This window comes from Balaenoptera physalus (genome assembly GCF_965194825.1).
Source record: "Balaenoptera physalus genome assembly, chromosome: 3".
In the NCBI taxonomy this organism is placed as follows: Eukaryota; Metazoa; Chordata; class Mammalia; order Artiodactyla; family Balaenopteridae; genus Balaenoptera; species Balaenoptera physalus.
The window spans coordinates 86,977,131-86,998,342 of NC_138890.1; positions in this window are offsets into that span (position 1 = coordinate 86,977,131).

Genomic DNA, 21,212 nt, shown 5'->3' on the forward strand with positions numbered 1-21,212 from the left:
CTTCCATAAAATAGTAGGCAATTAACTGTACAGAGAAGCCTCCAGCCTTATAAAAGTGCATTTTATCTAGACCTCAGCCTTCTGGAAGTACTGTAGGGTAAACCAAATAGACCAGAACTTTGGTATATGTCAGAGATTCTCAGATGTGCTCAGATGACGAAGTACCTAGACAACGGATAAATCATTTGCATTTCTCAGGCCACGCTAGCCAAGAGGTAGGGATGGTTACAATTTCAGCAGTGTCATTTGCCCATTTTTATTCTCTACCATAGAAATTGTTGGCACTCTAGCCTCTCTTTCAGTTTCTTTCAAATATTTCAGGAATTTCCCTGGGGAGAGCTCAAGGATCCTCTGGAACAAGTCCCTCAATTGTCATGACCGTTCAATAATACTCTGCTCCGCTCTGGATACCTTTGATGATGTTGACTGCTACCTCAAAGTCCTGATGCCAACCATTGTAAATGCAGATGTCAGAGCTCAGGAAACTGTCTTCGATGTTACCCAAAATCAGTGTTCCCTAGAAACATAATTTAGAAAGCCTCTTTCTTACATTACTATGCGCCCACAGAACCAGCTGTGGGTACATACTAATGTAAGAACTAATGGCAAAGGCAATAGAGAAAAGAAGGAGGTCTTGCACACGTGGCACTAATTTATCCATTTAACCAACACTTCTTGACCAGTATTGTAAGTAGGCATTGAACAAGACAATCTAGATCTTTTTCTTCATAGATTGATAGAAGAAGAGTCACTGGACTTCGTTCTAAGGCAGTCCAAAATTTAGATATCAGATAGATGAGATGAACCAGTAGAGGAGATTTCTCAGGGTTGCCAGGGATGGTGGGAAAATACCAATGGTATGCTGTCACAGAATCTGAAGGAGGGATTGGTCAACTAAGTGAATTGCTATTAAGAGGTTAATAAGAATAAAAGATAAAATACCATCCTTTGAATTTGGTAACATGCATGTTGTTGATAATTTTGATGAGCAGTTTCAAAGAGCAGTGGTGATGGAAGCCCTACTGCAATGGTTTATGCAATTCTATGTGAAAAGTTAGACAGAGAGGATAGAAAATTTTATGTTTCTCCATGAAGAGAATTGAGAAATGGATCAATAACTGGAAAGGATATGAGGTCAAGTTAGTGTGTGTGAATACATGTGTGTGTTTGTTAAGACAAAAAGGAGTGTTTGCATGCTGGTGAGAATGATCCAGTAAAGAGTGTGAAATTAAAGATTCATTAAAGAGTAGAAAACTTCAGAGAGAAGGTAGGACTGGTGAGGGACCCAGAAGGTAAGTGGAAGGTTTCAGTTTTATAATAGCAAGGATTCATCTTCCTTCAAATCTGGAGGTGCATTTTCAGGTTGGTTTGTAGATCCAGTGCTGATAGTAACATGACAGATAATAGGAAGTGATGGTGACTGAGACAGTGGAGAAACATGCCTCACTTAAAGCTATTCAAATTAAAACAACAAGAACAAAATAAACTAATACTGTGCCTAGAAAAAAAAAATCCCAAAACACCACTAACAAGACTTCTTTTGCCCAGATTTGGCAACGGCCACCTGTTATATAACCTTTCTTTGAAGTCAGTAGGCATGCTGCCAACATCGAGCAGAACTGGTCTCTGATGTCCTTGTATTCCTCAGAGGCTGCACCTCAAACAACTTGATACTCCACTTTCTTAACTCCTTGGCTTCTGACACTGCTATGTTCTACTTTTGTTACGGAAGATGGTTTAGTGCTGTGCATCTCACATCTCCATACATGGGAGAGAGTTCCCGTTCTACTGCCCAGAGGAATCAGTATTGGTGAAATGCTTCTGATCTCCCTCTCCACTCTCTTCATTATTTTCTCTCCATAAAGAGGAGCACACAATCTTGACAAGAGCCTGATTCTCAGTGGGTGGAGTTGGCTTGTTGAAAATTGTGGTCCAGCCTGGTAGATTTCTTTCTTTGTTCCTGAGCTGAGACAAAATAGAACCTCTGTCCCTTGGGGTCTTGATGCCTGAATGTGCCCAAGATGCTCTGTCGTTTCACTTCTACCCATATGTGGATCCCAGATCTAGACTTGAGAGAAAGTAGTGGGAAGCCCCCATGTTGACTGCAGATCCATGCTACACCCTCCAATTCAACTTTGCGAGCAACAAAGAAGGTAATGAATTTAGACTCAGTCTTGGCTCTTATTCTATTTATTACTTGGTTCAGGTATTGTAGTGGAGAAACTGAGGAATTAGGCTCCCAGCAACCTAGGGGACCTTATAACCCTGCCTCAGCAAACCAACGGGATTTTCCTGGCCATCTGGCATGTTATATTTCTTCCTTCAATTCTGAGCACATGGACTAAGTAAACTGCTAAAAAATAGTTAAGAAAGCATGGACTAGGTCATTCTGTTTCCTCAAGATAAGGGTGATTTATGGAAGATATAGCCAGGGTATGGGACAAATACATGTGATGTTCTTTTGCCTTAACATTCTATGCTTTATCATGATAATTTTTACACACTTGTTATCTTAGTATATCTCTGATGGAGAATAATGGAAGTCTATCTCTTGATGCCTTAATGGGAAAGGAAAAGTTGTTGTCCGATACAGTTGCTCTCAATCATTGGTTGTAAGTGAGATAAGCAAATCCCCTTAAGAGGGAGAAGCAGCAACCTGGTCGTATCCATAGAAATTTGTTGGCCTCACTTAAACCAGAGACTCTGAATCATAACTATCAAGGACTAGCTTTAATGGACAGCCACACCTCAAGAAAGTCTGTTACTAGGGCCCTAGTGAATGTTGGTAAGGACACTCCCCTAAATATGGCTCTGTAAGAGTTGGATGCACTGGAGGAAATTAGTACGTTATATACTTACTCTCCTTATGGAGAATAAGTAACTGGAGATTATGATAACCCAAACTTGGGGGGGTGTGGGGACACCTCAGCCAAGGAAAACTATAAAAGGAGTCAGGGAAGTCAGTAAGGAGGATCCCTGTACTGCTAGCCAGATCAGCAGAACGGGTTTCCTCACTCACCCCTATAATTAGATTCCCATTGAAATGCAAAGAAATTGGCTTCTTTACTCTTACCAAAGAGTTCCCTCATCCTCTATATATCCTCTATTGGCTGAGACAGGGCTACTGTAGAGAATGATAATGAGAAAGACTTCAAGTAGTCTGTTTTTCTTGCCCTGTTTTACATGTCAGTCACCTGGTCTGAATGGAGATAACATGGCTGGATCTGGCAAATTGGTTTTGCAATACTAGCACTTCAAATCCTCAGTCAGCCTAGGGTTGAATAGATAAGGTTACAAAGGATATTGAGGCAGCACTGGAACAGTGATACTCAGGAACCATAAGCTACTACTGAGGTGCTACAATCAGAACCAGCATCTGGTAACTGTTTACCCAAACAGTCCAAAGTTCTGGGACTGGGAAAGGAGAGTTAACATCAGGGTAAGGAAGTCAAAAATCTTAAGGGTAAAGTTCTTTCTGTACTGAAACATTAAGCTGGATACTTAAAATTTTATTTTTAAAATATCACTGTTTTATGTTTAAATCTTATTTAAAACATTTTAAATGTATTCTCATCTCTCTGAATTTAAAGAGCCTTGGCCTAATAACTCCACTATCCTTTCCCTTTAAATGTATTAAAAGATCAATCATAGGTCCTATATCTCAGTGTAAGTATTTAAGAACAGCAATATATTCAAGTGTTTCAGGAATTGCAGGATTCATTGTAATTCCAGGAAACCTGGATTTGATGAGGACTAATTTGACCATTGAAGGATACGGAGGAAAAATACCTGAATTATAGGGTTGTGCTAACATTACAAGTTGGATAAAAAAGGACCAAATATATTTCTTAAGATAGATTCACCTTCTCTAGAGTGTATGATTGTAATTATTTTTAATCTTTTTGGTGAAGAAGGAAAAGAGTGTATAGAGCTCACATCTTGCAAAGTACAAGCAAGTAGCTATGCCAAATGGGGACGTCTGGAGCAACACAAACCTACCAAACTAAAAATATGGAGCAGTTCCAGATTCCAGGGGAAGTGCGGGCTCTGGTAGGGAAACTGGACAAACAGAGATGGGTCAGGGGGATGAGTGGGTGCTGAACCTTCCCAACAATCCTCTCTTCATTTTCCAATTTGACCTTCAATACTCCCTATGTGAGACATTAACTAGGTTGTACTACAAGTAAAGGAAGTTGTCAACCACAGCAAGTGCTATGCTTGGTGTGGTTTCTATTCAGGAAGATCTCTAAATCACTCTTTTTTTTTTTTTTAATTTATATTTTTGGCTGTGTTGGGTCTTCGTTTCTGTGCGAGGGCTTTCTCTAGTTGCGGCAAGCGGGGGCCACTCTTCATCGCGGTGCACGGGCCTCTCACTATCGCAGCCTCTCTTGTTGCGGAGCACAGGCTCCAGACGCGCAGGCTCAGTAATTGTGGCTCACGGGCCTAGTTGCTCCGCGGCATGTGGGATCTCCCCAGACCAGGGCTCGAACCCGTGTCCCCTGCATTGGCAGGCAGATTCTCAACCACTGCGCCACCAGGGAAGCCCTCTAAATTACTCTTAATCACTAAGTGAAGACATTCTTTCCAAGAACAATACATTTTAATTCCCAGCAGTTGTTTGCCTTTACTTGGCAGTACTAGAAGTTTATTTTCTACTGTGCTACCACAGGGATATTTAAATTCCCCTACACCAAGTTATAATCTGATAAATAGGATTTAAACAGTGTCTTAGCCTAACTCAAATATTGAATTAACAACCTCACCAATGACATTTGGATCAGGGGTGATTCAGAAAGAATAGTGTAGACTCTCTGACTTCCCTTATTTATTTTATGACTGCAAAGGAATAGACCATTAAATAGAAAACATATTCAGGTGTTCACCCAGATGTAACCTTTCTGGGGAAACTGGAATCTGGGGGCAACCAGCCTGCTGCAGACCTTTGGTTGATGTCTCCATTTCCAGTTTGGTTCTCCTAATCCTGTTTCTCCTAGTGATGGCTTCTACTTCTCTAGGCTGGCACTACAATTCCAAGGCTTCTGATTTTCCCAGGCTTCAGCATGAATGGGTCTTGAAATATGAAACTATTTACTCTGGTGAGAAGCAACACAATTCACAGCAAGTCTGATAACTCTGTTCTTGGTATTTACTACCCATGCCAACATGAGTACTTGATGAAAAATAGACATAGATTCTAATCATTGTTCATTCCCAGCCACACCTTTGCAAATATTTGCTAGTGGGTGTTACACTTCTCTGAGGAAGGGATCAAACTCTTGTACTTTAGAAATTGAACAAAAATCATTGAAATATATGATAATAATGATTGGTGTGAACTGACCGCAAGGCAGACTCCAGTGAACTGGTTGACCCAAAAGCAGTTTTGGGCAAATGCCTGCCTAATATGATCTAGCTCTGTCTGCAGAACTTTGTCAGATTCCCTGTGGCTTCTCACATAGGACCAAGCAGACTGAATGAGTGAAAACCCTGCTATTGTGAAAAATAAGTGTCCCATATTTAGTGATGATGAAGAATTCTGTACTAGTTAGGGTTAGATTTAATTGCATGTAACAAAAAGTCCTAAGTAGCGACTTCCCTGGCTGTCCACTGGTTAAGACTCTGCGCTTCCATTGCAGGGGTTGCAGGTTTGATCCCTGGTCGGGGAACTAAGATCCCACATGCCACACGGTGTGGCCAAAAAATAAAAATTAAAAAAAGAAAATCTAAATAATCAGTAGTTTATTTCTCTGGAAGTCTGGATGTAGGGAGCACAAGACTGTAGAGTCCATGGTCATTAGGAACCCTGGGTCCTTCTGTTTTGCTACTCAGGTCTTCGTTTGCATGCTGCATCATGGCCCAAGATGGCAGCTGAACCACAAGCTATCATATTCATATTCTTTTAAGGAGACCTTCCACACAGTGTTTCCACTTTCATTTTATTAGACAAATGCTAGTTTCATGGCTAAATCTAGCTGCAAGGGAGGATTGGAAATATATTTTTCTGTCAAGTGTTCAACTGAGGTCAACACTTCAATTACTAAGAAATAAAGGGAGAATGTTTAGAGTCAATTATAAATATCTATCTCAGATGATATGAAGAAAAATATATCTGTCACATCTAAGAGTTTGACTACTTTATTTTATTTATTGTAAAACAAACTAAATTTCTCCAGGCTTGTCTCTGGAGATTTAAAAACAGGGCCACATTAGAAGTAATAGCTCATGTTGTATGGGCTCTTGCTTTTACCTGCTTTGGTATGTTCCCAGAATCTTCCACAGTGTTCTCTGTATTTCTAGGAAAAAAAAAACCTTTTGTGCTTTCAAATAAATCTAGTCAACTTCCATGGGGCATGCTGGGGGGATTGAAAATATATTATTCTATCAAGTGTTCAACTGAGATCTACACTTCAGTTATTAAGAAATAAAGGGAGAACAAATACTTGAAGTCAATTAGAAGTATCTAGGTTAGATGATATGAAAAAAACCTTTCTACATCTCCCTCTGCTCATTGGACATAATTCTCATGTGCCAAGCCATCCTGCTTATTGTTCTAACTCCTACTTCACCTTGTAGGCATCATACCTGTTTGTTTCTGTGCCTACTTAGCCATGAATATTGCAACACATGCAAAAAATGTTGCACATACACGGTATTTGAGAGCAAGTTGCAGACATGACGGTTATTTATCCCTAAATATTTCAATGAATATTTCCTATGGTCAGAAATATTATTCTACATAATCACAATATAGTTGTCAATTTCAGTGTATTTATCGTTGATACGATAATTTAATTTAATCTACCTTCCACATTCCAGCGTTGTCAGTTTACCCAAAACTTTCCTCCATTATAGCCAAGTTATTCACCTTTGGATTCCCCTTCCCCTAGGACTTCCAAGTTTTCAGATCTTTCCTCAGTCTCTTGGGTCTTAGTTTTCTAAATGGATATATATTCTTTCCCAATGTTTAAAAGTGTTTTTAAAGGGAAAAAATATTTTTTAAAAATTGTATTACTTTATAAGAAAACAATAGCAAGAAGCACAACCAGAGAATATGTCTTAAAGAAGACCTGATAAGAATTGTATTCCATACTTTCTTTTTGTTTCATGATACTCAAGTGTTTGTAAACCTTTAATCCCTTAACAAAGTAAACAGTCTGTCTAACCTTAAATTTCTTTACCCTAAGCAACCCTTTCTCTTCACAGATCAGTGGTTCTGAAATTTCTATTATAGAATCTCCTGGAGAGCCTATAAATAGATATAACTGACAAATTTTTGAGTGCCCAAATGTGTGCTGACACTGTTGTGTGGAAAAGAAAACCATGGAATAGCTTTGGGCTGAGAGATAACACAATATTTATTTAGAAGGATCGCTCGGGTTGCTGTGCTGTGAATATACAATAAGGGGGCAATGTGGGAAGCAGGGAAGAGCTACAGAGTTATTGCACACAAGCCAAGTAAGAGACGGTGGTGACTTGGATAAAGGTATAAATAATTGACAGGGTGAGAAGTAGACAGATTCTAGATGTACTTTGATTGTGGACTCAGTAAGATTTGATGTTTGATTGATTGTGGGATGTGAGATTAAAAGGCAGACTCAAGAGTGACTCCAAGATTTTGGCCTGAGTAACTTTTCTCCATTTTTTAGCAATTAGGATGGACAAATAGCAGGTAAATATGATGCCTTAATTGTCTGATAACCAAGTTTATCATGATGTGGTTAATTGCATAAAAATATTTTCTACTAAAATATACTTAAAAAAAACCAGACAAACAAAAACAAACAATTTGATTTAAAAAATGAGCCAAAAACCTTAACATACACCACACCAAAAAGATGTACAGATGGCAAATAAACATATGAAAAGATGCTCCACATCATATGTCATCAGGGAGTTGGAAATTAAGACAATGAGATAGTACTTATATACTTATATGAGTGGCCAAAATCTGGAACACTGACAACACCAAATGCTGAGAAGGATGTGGTACAATAGGAACTCTCTCTCATTACTGGTGGAAATACAAAATGGTACAGTCACTTTGGAAGACAGTTTGGCAGTTTCTTACGAATCTAAACATACTCTTACCATATGATCCAGCGGTTGCAATATCTGGTATTTACCCCCAAAAGTTGAAAACTTACGTCCACATGAAAACCTACACATGGATGTTTATAGCAGACTTGTTTATAACTGCCAAAAGTTAGAAGCAACCAAGATGTCCATCAGTAGGTGAATGGATAAATTAACTGTGGCACATCCAGTCAGTGGAATCTTATTCAGTGCTCAAAGGAAAAGAGCACTTTATTATGAACCTTCTATTTGTACTGTCTTAGGCACTGGGGTGATGGACAGATAGGAGGAGCATTTGTCAAGGAGGGCAACAATTAGGCGAACTACACTGTAGTCCTTCATGTTCTGTTGGAGCCAGGCTTCTGACCTTGAAGAACCACTGGTCTGAGGTCCCAAGTCATTTATTGTGCTTTGACTGAGCGAGCTGTAACTGCTGCTGAATGAGCTACTGCAGCTGTGTCTCCTCAGGCAAAGAGTTGCCCTGCCACTTGAGGTGTGATGGGTATGACCATGTATTTGTATATGTTTGTGACTGTGCATGGTGGAATGAGGGGGTGAAGAGCAAAGAATAGTCTAATACCTCAAACTCTTTTCCTTTAATCCATTCTCTTTCTATTTTGATGAGATGTCTCTGTAGACAGAGTAGAAGGGACCTATGCTCATTTAGGAAACATTTGGGACTCCAAAGGAGTGTAATGAGTAGAAGGTAGCTAGCCTCTGAATTATATAGATCTGAAGAACACTGGAACCACAGGGGTCAGGAAAAGGAATTGCAGCAGTCTGCTCCAAGGGCAGGGAATAGAGAAATTTAAAAACTTACTGAAAGTTGGGTACATATCTGGATTGAATTCCAGCTCTGCCACTTAATAATTACATGGCCTCTGGTACATCACTTAACCTTATCAACACTCAGCTTTTTCTTCTGTTTAGTGGGGGCAATTCTATGTATATTACAAAGTTGTTGAGACATATAGCACTTGCCATTCAGTGACTGCTCAAAAAATGATAGCTACTATTATTGTATAGCATATTCTCTGACCTATCAACACAATCCCCACCTCACCTTTCCCATCAGTACACTTTTGTACTTTCATTTTCTGGTGGCTGACATATTCTTGTCTTGTCTCCTCTGTTTGTCATTAAGTGTTATGAGGTTGGGATTATGTCTTTTAAAGTAGTTCTGGAAACTCTCAGCAAATTTACAAACTAGTAATGTCTAACTCTTAGCCTTTTGCATTCTGCAAAGCACATGTGTTTGCTAGGCTATTAATGTTTATCTTTTGGAAAATCAGCATGCCTTTGGTGAAGAGCCAAGAAGCTAAGTGCTGGATACAGGCCTTTGAAATGAAGAAAGAATAAAGGTCAGATGCTAAGGATGTTGATCTGGAGTTAAATCCTGTTCATAAATGGCCTCTGTAAACACATTTTGGCCAGTGGTCACTGACCTCTTCAGGATTTGATCTTGTGAGACTATTTCCTGGTCATTAGTTCATCAGACTGTGCATTCCTAGTTAGAGAAATCGTACAACAACCGTAGTTATTTACCACATACCCCAAGTCTTTAAATAATACCTAAATATCTGTGCTCAAATTAGTAAAGACTTCGTGACTACAGCCAGTTTTAGTCAGAGAGAAAGAAAAAGTTTACCAATTTAATAATACTTTAGAAGCTTTTTATTTATAGGACTATGATTTGAGACCATAAGTTGTATTTGGTGAGGTCTGGTGTTTTTCAATGATGGCTAGGACTGTGCCTAAAAATTTGCTTGTGCAGGATGAGTTGAGGGACACACTATCTTCCTCCTGATCAAAAATATCTCCTCTCCCTCTAAATCTGCACCAATCTGCCTCGAGGCCTCAAATGATTAGAGTCATTTTTTAGTGAAAACCAGCAAGCATTTTTTAAAAAACAATTACTATGCGCTTGGTGCTTCATTGAGTGAGAATAATGATAAAAATATACAGAAGATTCAGCTCATGTCTTCAAGGATGTTGCAATTATGATTTAAGGCATTTCTTGGTAAAAGTTTTGATTCTTTTAGTTGCAAGTGAGTAAGTACAACTGAAAGTAGCTTAGACCAAAAACAAAAACAAAAACGCAATTTACTGGCTGATTTACATGAACAATGGGAAGGGCAGCAATTTTCTTGGAGCTCAAAAGCTTATCTCATCTGTTTCTGTTTCTCTCTCAGAGTTGTCTGGACAGCTTCTTCCTTGTATCTGGAACTGTGGCCAATAACCATATAAAGACATTACCAAAAAGCATAAGATGTTTTCATTAGTTCCAATTTTAGAAAGTCATACTACTCTGATGGAATTAGCTTATCTCACATGGTTTGTGGGGGTATGGGATAAAAGCCTCTCACTGGAATTACTGAGTTAAGAGAAGTTTCCCAAAACAAGGGGAGTGATGCTATCATCTGGGGACTAATAACACAATATATACTCACCAGCCTCTTCTAAATCCCCATGAATTATTGCTCTTTGTCAGGTGTTTGGAGAGTGATTAAGGCAGACAATGAGGCTAACAGAAAAAATATACAGAATAATATAAATTAGCCATTAGCTAGTTTACTAACTTGAAAACTATCAAAGGCCAAGGTGTCTGAAGAGAAAGTTGTTTTCTCTCCTAATTTCCTCTAATAATTGAATTCTATATACTGATTAGGTAGAGATTTTAAGGTCTGTATTAATTTTAGAACACTGAATAGCGAGCACAGTGGCAGATAACTTTATTTTTACAAGAGATAATACCAGCATTTTGTTGTCCCAGAGGTCTCTTAGGCTGTCTTCATTTCTTTTCATTATTTTTTCTTTATTCTGTTCCACAGCAGTGAATTCCACCATTCTGTCTTCCAGGTCACATATACGTTCTTCTGCCTCAGTTATTCTGCTATTGATTCCTTCTAGTGTAGTTTTCATTTCAGTTACCGTATTGTTCATCTCTGTTTGTTCTTTAATTCTTCTAGGTCTCTGTTAATCATTTCTTGCATCTTCTCGATCTTTGCCTCCATTCTTTTCCTGAGGTCCTGGATCATCTTCACTATCATTATTCTGAATTCTTTTTCTGGAAGGTTGCCTATCTCCACTTCATTTAGTTGTTTTTCTGGGGTTTTTTCTTGTTCCTTCATCTGGTACATAGCCCTCTGCCTTTTCATCTTGTCTATCTTTCTGTGAATGTGGTTTTTGTTCCACAGGCTGCAGGATTGTAGTTCTTCTTGCTTCTGCTGTCTGCCCTCTGGTGGATGAGGCTATCTAAGAGGCTTGATGGGAGGGACTGGTGTTGGGTAGAGGTGACTGTTGCTGTGGTGGGCAGAGCTCAGTAAAACTTTAATCTGCTTGACTGTTGATGGGTGGGGCTGGGTTCCCTCCCTGTTGGTTGTTTTGCCTGAGGCAACCCAAAACTGGAGCCTACCTGGGCTCTTTGGTGGGGCTAATGACAGACTCTGGGAGGGCTCACGCCAAGGAGTACTTCCCAGAACTTCTGCTCCCAGTGTCCTTTTCCCCACAGTGAGCAATAGCCCCTCCACCCCGCCTCTGCTGGAGACCCTCCAACACTAGCATGTAGGTCTGGTTCAGTCTCCCCTGGGGTCACTACTGCTCCTTCCCCTGGGTCCCTATGCACACAGTACTTTGTGTGTACCCTCCAAGAGTGGAGTCTCTGTTTCCCGCAGTCCTGTTGAAGTCCTGCAATCAAATCCCACTAGCCTTCAAAGTCTGATTCTCTAGGAATTCCTCCTCCCATTGCTGGACCCCCAGGTTGGGAAGCCTGACGTGGGGCTCAGAACCTTCACTCCAGTGGGTGGACTTCTGTGGTATAAGTGTTCTCCAGTCTTTGAGTCACCCACCCAGCAGTTATGGGATTTGATTTTACTGTGACTGCGCCCCTCCTACCATCTCATTGTGGCTTCTCCTTTGTCTTTGGATGGGGGGTATCTTTTTTGGTGAGTTCTAGTGTCTTCCTGTTGATGATTGTGCAGCAGCTAGTTGTGATTCTGGTGTTCTCGCAAGAGGGCGTGAGAACACGTCCTTCTACTCCGCCATCTTGGTTCCTCTCCTCACTGGGTGATATTGACAAGCTTCTGACTTCTCTCTGCCTTAGTTTTCTCAGTTGTAGACCAGCCATCTCTATACTATGTTTTTAGCAAGATTATGCTAAGGGTCTGAGATAAAGAAATTCTCCTATTTGGTTCCTTGGAAAGCTGTATATTCTTGTTTGTTCTTGTTTTTTCTAAAAATTGTGGCACTTGCTTGTCCCACCTTCCAAAAGATCTATGATAAGGGATAGAAATGAGGAATTGTTCTTCTTTCTGTCAGCTAGCTTAAGGCAGGACAAGGCACTGCTTCAAGCAAAGGTCATGAACCTGCCTGTTCTTTCAAAGATCTGCCTGGCAAAAAGCCAGCTTTGGCTTATGTAGGAGGAGTGACATCACCAGGTGATCAGAACAACAATACTGAGTCATTGCCTGAATTGGCATGCTTCAGAGTACATTGAAATGGCCCCTGCTCAACAGAGAAGAATGTATGTGGCAAACATATAAAAAGCTTGGAGAAAGAGTATCTTCCTTCTCGATACACCCATTCTGCAATGTTTGTGGTGTGAAATGCTGAGTTAGGTGCAAGAATGCACAAGACATAGGATTTTGCCCTCAAGATTGCTGTTTAGTTGAGAAGACAAGAGATAAATTTGTGAAAACAAAATAGGGTAAATTAAGAATGCAAGAGCTGTACCAAGACTGCATATGATTGAGAGAGACTTGAGTGGTTCAGATTTTAGTGAGTAGGAGAAAGAAATCATCATGAGTTGGTCAGTAATTGCTCATGTTTAGCAAATACTTTTTAAAAAAATATTTATTAATTTATTTGGCTGCATCGGGTCTCTGTTGCGGTGCACAGGCCTTCCTCTAGTTGTGGTGTGTGGGCTCAGTAGTTGCAGTGCATGGGCTCCAGAGCACGTGGGTTCAGTAGTTGCAGCACGCACACTCTCTAGTTGTGGCACGTGGGCTCTAGAGCTCATGGGCTTAGTTGCCCTGCGGTATGTGGCATCTTAGTTCCCCAACCAGGGATCGAACCCGTGTCCCCTGCATTGGAAGGCAGATTCTTAACCACCAGACCACCAGGGAAGTCCTGCAAATACTTTTGACAATGAAAAAGATAGTTGACCTTCTTTGCTTGTCAGTTAGATATAACATTGATGGGGGTAATTAATTTTAGGATATGAATAATAAAATTTGCTATTTATTGAGTGTCTATTAGATGTTAGGTACTTTTCATATATTAACTCTAATTGTATGCATAATTTTATCTTTCGTTGGTGGGGCAGAGGGGCAACAGCTAACATTACTTGTCAACCAAAGCTATAAGTACAATCATTATCATCATTGTGAATTAACATAATAATATCATCATCCTCAAGATGAGATATTATTACAAAGACATAGACAAGTTAGGGAGATATTAAAAAAGATAAATATGTCAAGTATTGAATGCGTGATAAAACGTGAAAAGCCACTGTAGGCTGCAGGAGTTCTAGAAGGTGTTATAAAGGAAGAGAGAGATGATCTTGGCCTGGTAGGCTTTAGGAAGGCAGACTGAAGCAGGAAAATCCTTCTAGGCGAGAGAGACCTGCTAAGCAAATCTGTGGCAATAAGAATGTTTATGTACCTGTGGGACATGTAAGTGGTGGCCAGTTTGGTTGGAGTTGAGGGTTCTTTATAATGGCCTACAAGGCCCTATCTGATCTGGGTTCCATTACCTCTCTGACCTCATTTCCTGTCAGTCTCTATCTCATTCATTCCCACTCCAGCCACATTTGCCTTTTCGCTTATCCTTGAACCTGCCAGATATCCGTCATCCTAAAGACCTTTGCCTTTGCTGTTCCTTCAGTTACAAATACTTTTCTCATACATATTTATTCTGGATATTCCTCTAAACATTCCGGTCAAGTCTTTACTCAGATGTTACATACTTGATGGGGCCTGCCCTGATCACTCATTTATAATTTGAGGCTTCCTTGACACTCCGCATCCTTTTTTCTCTTGCACTAATTACCTTCTAATATACTACGTAATTTACTTATTTTTGTGTGTTTAGTTATTGTCTTTCTCTTCCTACTTGATGAAAGCTCCATGGAAGTAGGATACTTTGAATTCCGATACCTAGAACAGTCCTTGGGACATTGTGATTAATTAGTACGTGTTGTTGTTGTTGCTATTCACGTAGATTACTAGTGGGATTTAAGACTAGAAAAGTATACTGATATGAGATGGTGAGTTACAGGAAGACCCAGGCAGAGGAAACCAGTAAAAGTGTTTGAGAGAGGGAATGACATGCATAAAGAGGAGTTTTAAGGAAATTAATATGATAGTGGTAAAGATTTTTCAGGGAGGGAATTGTGGCAGTAGTTTAGACTTAGTGATCTGGGCTTATACGAAAGTATTGGCAGTAGAATTGCAAAGGAAAGACTTGATTTATTTTTAAAGAGCGCATTTAAAAAGGAAGATCAATCACACGTAGCAACTGATGTGACATTAATATTCTGGGTGTAGAGGTGGGGCAGGGACATGGAAGGTTCTGATTTTTCTCTCCCTTCCCACCCATTATCTTCCCTCTTCTGCCTTCTCTGTGCCATGGAATACTGACCCTTGTGAACTGTCTTACCTGATCAGTAAAGAGCCAGTCCTGAAGATCTTTGGAATATGCAGGATTTGGGCAGTTCAGGCCTGCTGAGTTAACCTTTTACTGTACAAGGGGGAAGTCAAGAGTTCTGGTTTGGCAGTTTTAAGTTGAGATGCTTCATTGATGTCCAAATGGAAATGTCAGGGGTTAGAAATATAGCTATGGGAGTTTTCTGTGCATACAGTTTATACAAGGTGTTTAAAATCATGAGATTGGATGAGATTACCCAATGAGAGACTGTAGGTTAAAAAAAGAAGAGGGCCAAGGACTGAGACATAAGGCTCTCCAATATTTAAAACTTAGAGTAGGAGAATATTCCAGCAAAGAGGATAGAAGGGAAATTAGGAGATTACATAGTCACAGAAGCCATGAGCAGAAAGTGTCTGAAGATAAAGGAAGTCAGCTGCATTAAATGTTAATGAAATGTTTAAAGGTGAAAAGTAGAAGATCATGTGTGCTTGTAGTTGGGACTGACCTAGTGAAGAGGTAGACATTGATGATGCAAAAGTGAAAAAGATAATTACAAGCATTGAGCCCTTGGAAAGGTAAGAAGAGATGGAGATGTATAATGCTTGCATTGTGCAGGAGAGAAAGCAGCTAACAGAGTTCAGAGCCCATGGTTTTGAATATTTGGTGGGGAGAAATTGAAGGGGTTGCTGCCAAACAGCTTGTAATCTCCCAGTGAAATAAACTTCATTTTAAATTTACGTAGTTTTTCTTTCTGTCTGGTCAACATAATTCTCTCGATTTTAGGAGAATGGTGAGGGAAGAGAAAAATGGTTGATAAACATAATTAGAGGAATTCATCAACTGAAGATCTTGATGATGGGCAGGATCTGTTGGGTTGAGTGTAGTAGACAAAGCAAGCTGGAAAATTAAGCAGGTGTAGTTTTAAAGGAGTTGCATTTATCATTTCAGTGGTGAAGTAACTGCATCTGAAAACAAGGCCCCACGATGTGGCCATGCAAATGAGCGTGTGACCTAGAGTGAGGAGAGGTCCCTAGGGAAAGGAGGTAATGAAATCTACTGAGCAAAAATTTGAGATAGATTAGCTATGTGTCACTCAGGGTGATGATAGGAGTTAGGGATGAGAAAAAGGCCAAAGGCTTCAATTAGTAAAAGGAAGTGAGAATGATTTTGGCATGTGACAGTGAAGAGAAGGGGTAGAAGGTAGGGTTTAACAGGAGAGGAGAGGCATAATTGTCCAGAAGTGACAGTGGAGAGCACGAGGATCCTGATGTTATTTTGGGGTCTTGATATAATTGAAACATAGGAAAATGACTGAGTAAATTCAGGGAATCCATTTCCCCTGGGGAGAATGGAATTTCAGTAAATGAAAAGCATTTTAAAAAAATCTGAGGGAAGAATATGAAGATAAATGGGTTTTTTAATCTTGGAATGGGAGTTCCCAAAGGAGAATTGAGGAATGAGTTCATCAGTGGGAGTTTTGCCCATAGAAAATAAATCATATAAAGAGGAAAGGAAGGAGAATATAGGAGACTGAGAATCTAATTGACAGTGACCAAAAAAACAAAAACAAAAACAAAAAACAAAACAAACAAACAAACAAAAACCCAAACTGGAGGTCTCTGGACATTTCTGACTCTCCAGTGGCCAGGATAATAGCTGATGTTACCCTAGTGAACACGAAGCTCAAGCATTCAGAGATTAACTGCATTCAGGATGAGCCCAGGGAGAAATGTCTCTTTATGATTCTATTTATGGTTCTTTCTAAAATGTCAGTTTGATTATAGGATCTCCTTTGTTTAAAACCCTTTCAGTGTCCAAACTACTTAACCTTAAATGAGTAAAGAAGGAGAAAGAAGGAATAATTTTTGGAGGAAGATGTTGAGAAATATGAAGGAAAACTGTAGAAATGCAGGTGAGTTTTAGGAAGGTGGAGAATAGATAAGGAAAAGAAGAAAGATTGGATAAATATATAAACATATTTTGAAAAAAAGCTGTATGATGTTTCATTCTTAGGCTATCAATAAGGAATCAAAGGACTAAACCAGTATTTTGTTTCTACCAGGTCTGCTTCTTCTGTCTTTAAATTATGACACAGGTAAGTGGAAGAAAGAGAGAGAGTTATAATGAAAATCCACCTGGCTTTTGAGTCAGACAGATTAATCTGAATTGGAACAATGGCTCTACCATATATTAGCCCCGACCTTAGACAAATCACTTTACCTCTCTGAACTATAGATTTCTCATTTGTAAAATGAGATGAACAAAATGTACTTCTAGGTTGCTTTGAAAGTTAAATGAGGAAACATGACAGAGTGCAGAACATAGTACTTGACATCTGGTAAATGCTCAGCAAATGTCGATTCCACCTTTCTCTTCAGATCTATGACCTTCCAATCTGGTTTTTCTATTGCTTCTGTGATCACTACTTCTAGTTTTCCTGACAGTTTCTGCTTCTACCTATCAAAATTCAGTATGATCTTGGACTTATTCTTGATCTTCTCTTTTCTTTAATGGTTCAGTTTCCCATTTTATTCTAATTACTAAATCTGTGATATTTACATTGGTGGTTCAGTTTTCTTATGTGTATGTAGGACCTAGAATTACTCACTGCCTTCAGGAGAGTTTACCTGAATGTTCATCTTCTACCTAAAATTAAACGTATCAGAGAATTAAGTGCCCTGTGTCTGTCACCACATGCAGCAATACAGTCGTCCCCATTTGCTACCTGGGAGGATCAGCTTTCATACTCGATCTAACTTCAGGTGGTGGACTGAAGGATTATAATTTTGTTTTTCAAATGAGTTAGACTCTTTCTTACCTCTAAGTCCTTCAGTGTTCCTGAACAAATTCATTTTCCCTTTGTCTAGTACTTGGACTTCAGGTAAGTAACTTTGGACTTCTGGGTCTTTTACAAATGGGAGATTGGTAGTTATTCTAGCTCAGACTATGTATGATTCTGTGAGCTTAAGGATAGTGCATCCTTTCCTGGAGGCCATACAGCTGGTCAGTAGCAGAATTAGGAAGAGAACAGACACCTCCTGGCTCAGAGAGCAGTGTGTTTTCCCGTATGCCCCACTTAACTACAGGGGAATAACACCGTATGTTGCCATCTTTCCTCTTATTTTCTCATATAAAAATCAGGTCAGCTAACCCATTCTTTTCACTCTTCTTGCCACCACCCCAAATATCTGGGAATAGAAATGAAACATGGTCTTTAGGCTGCTGATATGGAATAATGGGTTCCAGGAAACTAAGTTAAGAGGGAAGGTAGTAGAGAAAAATAAATGACAGAAAAGAGAGGTAAACAAAGGAGTTCAGAAGTCTTCTTTGGAAAACAGGAGGGTTTGTCCAGCATAAAGCCTGGAACTCCAAGGAACTTGCCACTAATGAATTAGGATGTTGAAACACAAGCCTTTTGGTAATGTCTGCAATGTTGACCTTTGCTGTCATATCTACTGTTTACTGTACATACATATACCTAGGTCATAGGTAAGTGCAAGTTTGTATTTTTAAATGGGGAGATTCCCTGTGGTTTTGCTGCTCTTGGGGTGTGAATCTGAAGACAGGATTGGAATGCTCTCACAAAACCCTGTGTTAGTGTTAACCATGCTTGACATGACAAACGAACAAGAAATTGCCCTGGGGAAATCCCAGGAAAGGCAGGATGAGGGAGGGAAGTACCACATGACTGTTTACTACTGGCAAACTGATATTAGAGTTAATTCTTACAGAATGGTGGATAGTGAAGATAACTGGGAAGGCAGAGAAAAAAAAGCAGAAACCAACTCTTACTTACAGCTTTCTCTTTTGAAATCAACTACTATTTGGGTCTATCTCTTCTCCTTCTGGGAAGTTATAACCTTTCAGGGGTAAACCCTAAGGTCTCACTTGTAGGAGGTTTTATTTTATTTTATTTCATTTTTTAAAATATATTTATTGGAGTATAATTGTTTACAATGGTGTGTTAGTTTCTGCTGTATAAAAAAAGTGAATCAGCTATACCTGTACATATATCTCCATATCTCCTCCCTCTTGCATCTCCCTCCCACCATCCCTGTCCCACCCCTCTAGGTGGACGCAAAGCACCAAGCTGATCTCCCTGTGCTATGCAGCTGCTTTCCACTAGCTATCTATTTCACATTTGGTAGTGTGTATATGTCCATGCCACTCTCTCACTTCAACCCAGCTTACACTTCCCCCTGCCCATGTCCTCAAGTCCATTCTCTACATCTGCGTCTTTATTACTGTCCTGCCCCTAGGTTCTTCAGAAACATTTTTTTTTTTTTAGATTCCATATATATGTGTTAGCATACGGTATTTGTTTTTCTCTTTCTGACTTACTTCACTCTGTATGACAGATTCTAGGTGCATCCACCTCACTACAAATAACTCAATTTCATTTCTTTTTATGGCTGAGTAATATTCCATCATATATATGTGTCACACCTTCTTTATCCATTCATCTGTCGATGGACACTTAGGTTGCTTCCATGACCTGGCTATTGTAGATAGAGAAGAAATGAACATTGTGGTACATGACTCTTTTTGAATTATGGTTTTCTCAGGGTATATGCCCAGTAGTGGGATTGCTGGGTCATATGGTAGTTCTATTTTTAGTTTTTTAAGGAACCCCCATTCTGTTCTCCATACTGGCTATATGCATTTACATTCCCACCAACAGTGCAAGAGGGTTCCCTTTTCTCCACACCATCTCTAACACTTATGGTTTGTAGATTTTGTGATGATGGCCATTCTGACTGGTGTGAGGTGATACGTCATTGCAGATTTGAGTTACATTTCTCTAATGATTAGTGATGTTGAGCATCCTTTCATTTGTTTGTTGGAAATCTGTATATCTTCTTTGGAGAAATGTCTATTTAGGTCTTCTGCCCATTTTTGGATTGGGTTGTTTTTTTTTTTTGATACTGAGCTGCATGAGCTGCTTGTATATTTTGAAGATTAATCCTTTGTCAGTTGCTTCATTTGCAAATATTTTCTCCCATTTTGAGGGTTGTCATTTTCTCTTGTTTATGATTTCCTTTGCTGTGCAAAAGGTTTTAAGTTTCATTAGGTCCCATTTGTTTATTTTTGTTTTTATTTCCATTTCTCTAGGAGGTGGGTCAAAAGGATCTTGCTGTGATTTATGTCATAGAGTGTTCTGCCTATATTTTCCTCCAAGAGTTTTATAGTGTCTGGCCTTATATTTAGGTCTTTAATCCATTTGGAGTTTATTTTTGTGTATGGTGTTAGGAAGTGTTCTAATTTCATTCTTTTACATGTAGCTGTCCAGTTTTCCCAGCACCACTTATTGAAGAGGCTGTCTTTTCTCCATTGTATATTCTTGCCTCCTTTATCAAAGATAAGGTGACCATATGTGCATCAGTTTATCTCTGGGCTTTCTATCCTGTTCCATTGATCTATGTTTCTGTTTTTGTGCCAGTACCATACTGTCTTGATTACTGTAGCTTTGTAGTATAGTCTGAAGTCAGGGAGTCTGATTCCTCCAGCTCCGTTTTTCTTTCTCAAGATTGCTTTAGCTATACGGGGTCTTTCGTGTTTCCATACAGATTATGAAATTTTTTATTCTAGTGCTGTGAACATTGACATTGGTAGTTTGATAGGGCTTGCATTGAATCTGTAGATTACTTTGGGTAGTATATTCATTTTCACAATGTTGATTCTTCCAATCTAGGAGCATGGTATATCTCTCCATCTGTTTGTGTCATCTTTGATTTCTTTCATCAGTATCTTATAGTTTTCCACATACAGGTCTTTTGTCTCCTTAGGTAGTTTTATTCCTAGGTATTTTATTCTTTTTGTTGCAGTGGTAAATGGGAGTGTTTCCTTAATTCCTCTTTCAGATTTTTCATCATTAGTGTATAGGAATGCAGTAGATTTCTGTGCATTAATTTTGTATCCTGCTACTTTTCCAAATTCATTTATTAGCCCTAGTAGTTTTCTAGTAGCATCTTTAGAATTCTCTATGTATAGTATCATGTCATCTGCAAACAGTGACAGCTTTACTTCTTCTTTTCTGATTTGGATTCCTTTTATTTCTTTTTCTTCTCTAATTGCTGTGGCTAAAACTTCTAAAACTCTGTTAAGTAATAGTGGTGAGAGTGGGCAACCTTGTCTTGTTCCTGACCTTAGTAGAAATGGTTTCAGTTTTTCACCATTGAGAATGATGTTTGCTGTGGGTTTGTCATACATGGCCTTTATTATGTTGAGATAAGTTCCCTCTATGCCTACTTTCTGGAGGGTTTTTATCATAAATGGCTGTTGAATTTTGTTGAAAGCTTTTTCTGCATCTATTGAGATGATCATATGGTTTTTCTTCTTCAGTTTGTTAATATGGTGTATCACATTGATTGATTTGCATATATTGAAGAATCCTTGCATTCCTGGGATAAACCCCACTTGATCATGGTGTATGATCCGTTTAATGTGCTGCTGGATTCTGTTTGCTAGTATTTTGTTGGGGATTTTTGCAT